The following is a 4,172-nucleotide window of genomic DNA, read 5'->3' as shown; positions in this document are numbered from 1 at the left end:
GTACGTTCGTGACATCTGGAATTCCCTCCCTTAAGCTCTGGCCCCCTTTATCTCTCTCTTCTTCTTTCAAACACTCGTTCAAATCTACCCATTTGGCCAGACAGTTCGTCATTTTCCTGAATACCTCCTTGTGAAACTTCGTTTTAAATGTTGATATATAACGCTCCTTTCAAACACATTGGCAAGGGGAGGGGTGGGGAGTTTGTGAAATGCAACAGATACATAGAAGATTCTGCTGCGTTGTTCAGCTGAGCGGGCTTCAAAATTAATTTGTGTGGATCCGTTCAAAGTTAATATATCCCTCCCGTCAGAGCTTGGGTTGTGGAATATTGATGAGGGTCACTGCTGAACCTGGGATGATGAGTTTTATCTAACGTTGGCTCCCATTTATAGCAGCTGATACCACAGGATATCCACGTTCATCATGCCGGAAATCCACCATCGATTTGTAATTTTGTAATTTCCATGAGGTGACCAGGACTGCACACAGTACTCAAGTTGTGGCCTAACTAATGATTGATAAAGTTACACCATAACCTCCCTGCTAGTATGTGTTATGCCTCGTCTATTAAACGAAATGTTTCCACTTGAATTCTTAAACACCTCATCGGCCTTTCAAGTAACATTCGGGAATCTGTGGAGATTCGTTCCAATGTCCATCACTCCCTCTACACCTCCCAATACGCCCTTCATTAATTGTGTATTCCCTGCGATCTGTTTGAGTTCCCCAGCTGCATTACATCGCTCTCCCCCGGGTTGAATTCCATTTGGCACTTTTCTGACCATCTCACCAGTCAATTGATATCTCCCTGCTATCAAACCTCATCACTATCAAACACAGCCACTTTTCTCCTTGTCTGAAAACTTCATGAAGATTCCCCCTATATATATTTCCAAATAGTTAACATGTGCCATGAAAAGAGCGGCTAAATATGCATGTGGCTTTTTTCAGGAGAGAAACCTGGTTGCTACAAATCTATCTCCCCAATACCCTTAACGCTGATGTTTTCAGGATTCACGTCGGTGCTCGGGCGCTGTTTTAAGTGTAAGTTCTCCATTGGCTCTGCCATGCAGCCCGATAAACAAATACCAATGATCTTTGCAGCAAAACAGTGCAACGGATTTGAAACCTTTGCATTCTAACTACACGCCGTTGATTGGTGACACATAACCTCCTGGGCTCAGAAATCAATACCGCCCACGTCTAATTCCAACCAATCTCGAATGCTTCGTTATGAAGACAGCCAGAGGAGGGTAAACCCGAGGCAAAACAAGAGTGAGCTCCCCCCACAATGTTGTTCTGCGGCTTGTGAAGCGGCGCTGCTGTATGACTGTTAATCAGAAAAATACATCAATCACAGCGGCAGTTGGCCTGTTACTTACCGCTTTCCCAACTTGTTCTGATCGCCTCAAGTCATCGATTGAGAGCCAGGCGGAAATATATTTCTGTTCCCTGACATTGCAACTACCGCGAATGATAGCACCAAATGTAAATTTCAACAGGCACTCGGTAATTTCTCGTTGAAGCCCCCGCCGTGAGTTTGCCCGATTGTGAGCACCTTCCTTCCAATTCGCCATGAAATCCACCCGCTTCAATTCCTACATCCTAGAGAAACAGCAACATTTCCTCACTATTTTTACTTCAGTGTTTGAAGTGCTTTTATATTTTATATAATTTAACATCCTTCCGAAGGCAATTGTGAATGAGCAACTTGCACTGGTCATGCGCGACATGCCCACACCCCATGAAATAAACAGAAAAGAGATTGCATAGATACCAGCCTATTGACGGGAGATTTTGCAGTTTAATGTTTGCTTTGAGCAGATTATTTTCATCATTGACAAGAAGGAGAAGGTATCTGTTGCTGAACAGCTTTGTGAAGATCGGATCATTCAGCAGCTCTGGGAGAAACATACCTTCACAGCTCGCTGGTAACCTGAACTCTCAACTGGGCAAATCCGAGATTTCCAGACTGTGCGCGATCAATCAGCGAGGAAGATTGCGGAATCCTCTACTCGCTGCCCGTCGAGTTTGAAAACCAGATACCAGGGGAACTGCACCAGGTGGCCGGTTAGCTCAGATGGTTAGAGCGTGGTGCTAATAACGCCAAGGTCGCGGGTTCGATCCCCGTACGGGCCAACGTATTTTATTCGACTTAGAAGTAATTAAAGCCCGGACCCGGTTCAGTTGTTATTCCTCCGCTGTCACATGGAAAGAGCGTTTCGAAAGGTTCTTCTGCAGCGTTGCAGGCTATGTTTTTTTTCCATCCATGCTTCTTCCTTCTGGAACATTTCTACCTCTAGTTCTGACAAATCCGTCCTTCTTTTAACAATTCTGTGCCACAAATTTGCTGTGACAATACAACAAAGCTTTGCTACTGCACAACGGAACACTTGCAAACGAAGCTCTGCTCAGCATCTCTGGGGCAAATATATCCTTACAGCTCCCTGGTAACCTGAAGCTTTGACTGGGCAAATACGAGAGTTCCAGCCTGTGCGGGGTCAGTCAGGTAAGGAAGAATGCTGAATTCTCCACTCACTGTCAGACTGAATTTGAAAAGCACTTGATCAAACTAGGAAACGTGCTGATAAGCGACCAGTTAGCTCCGAGATAAAGGCAAAATGCTGCGGATGCTGAAAATCTGAAACAAAAACAAAACATGCTGGAAAAACCTCTTCAGAGTCATACGGACTCGAAATGTTAACTCTGTCTTTCCCACCACAGATGTTGTCAGACCTGCTGAGTTTTTCCAGCACTTTCTGTTTTTGATCAGTTAGCTCCAATGGTTAGAGGATGGTGCTAATATCATTAAAGCTCACGGGTTCGATCCCCATTGGACAATGGGAGATGTATGGTAACTCGGTGCCTTTTCCAGTTTAGTTGCAGTCCTTCTACTGTTACATTTTTAGAGGTTCAGTGGTAATTCCTATACTGTCTCATCGGAATAGGATTCCGAATCGGACCGTGTTCTCCTGCCGCATCGCAGGTTGAGCCTTTTTCTCTTCCACACTTCTTGCCTTTGGAAAATTTCTGCCTCTTGTCCTGACAAATCCGTCCTTCTTTTCACACTTCTGTGCAATAAACCGGTCAGCATCATGGCAACAAATATTTTCTTCTGTACAGAGAAACACTTGCAGACGAGCAGTGACATCGCTGTTAACTGTGCCCATGCCTGCCGTTCGCTGCAATGCTGCAGACAAATTACCTCGAGACAACTTGGAAGTGTCAGTGCAACCAATCAAACTAGCCTACCATAAAGTGATTGTATTGAAGTTATCAACAGTCCTCTACACGACAAAAATAACTCGCTTCACAACAATTTCACGCAAATACTGCATCTGTCAGCAAAGTCTATCCATTATTAAATTTCTCAACAGTCAGTCAGCTGCTGGCGAGGCCACAAAGCACAATATACTCCTAATTTGTTGTTAATTATTCTCAAACATGACCGGAACGAAGTAAAATACTGAACCGCTCAACGTCTACTTCATTGCTGAGCTACTTGTAAGCGACGGATAAACTAGGTCGCTGAGAAGCCAATGTTTTCCCGTCTATCTTGTCGTAATTCCAATCTCTCTCAGACATTCTAGTGACGAAGACACCCAGCAGAGGGCAAACCCATCGCAAAATAACTGTGAGCTCTCCCCACGGTTTAGTAGTTTTGCTCTATGACTGTTACTGGGATAGATTTATAAATCACAAGGGCAGTTGGCCTGTTATTTGTTCTCTCGTTTACTGGTTCCGCAATTTGCTCCAATCGCCTAAAGCCGCTGATTGAGAGCCATGTGGAAATATCTTTCAGTTTCCTGCACTTGCAACTTCCCCGACATTTACTACCAAATTTAAAATCCAACAGGCACTCGGTCATTTCTCGCTAAAGATCCCGTCATAATTCGCAAACACTGTGATCGTTTTACTTCTCATTCGCAATTCAGTTCCAATTCCAAGCTTCACTTGCATCATCCTGAGGACAGGGCAACATCTCAAAACTAATTTTACTTCAATAGTTGAAGTGCTTTCACTTTGTAAATTTAACAATCCTTCCCAAGGCAATTTCGGATGAGCAACTTATACCGGTCGTGGAGGCACATCCATATCTCATGAAATAAATAGAAAAAGGGAGATTGGATAAGATATCAGCCTGTTGATGGCGAGAAGGTTTTCAGCTTGA

The 4,172-nt window shown here is 44.0% G+C and overlaps 1 non-coding gene across 1 annotated transcript; it reads left to right on the top strand.

Moving 5' to 3' along the window:
* The first annotated feature begins 2,066 nt into the window (after positions 1-2,066).
* On the top strand, positions 2,067-2,140 carry trnai-aau (transfer RNA isoleucine (anticodon AAU)). Its single transcript has one exon. It is a non-coding gene; the product is annotated as a tRNA-Ile (tRNA).
* Positions 2,141-4,172: the final 2,032 nt, after the last annotated feature.

This window comes from Cetorhinus maximus, chromosome 20 (genome assembly GCF_964194155.1).
Source record: "Cetorhinus maximus chromosome 20, sCetMax3.hap1.1, whole genome shotgun sequence".
Taxonomy (NCBI): domain Eukaryota; kingdom Metazoa; phylum Chordata; class Chondrichthyes; order Lamniformes; family Cetorhinidae; genus Cetorhinus; species Cetorhinus maximus.
This window is presented reverse-complemented; position numbering and strand designations above follow the sequence as displayed.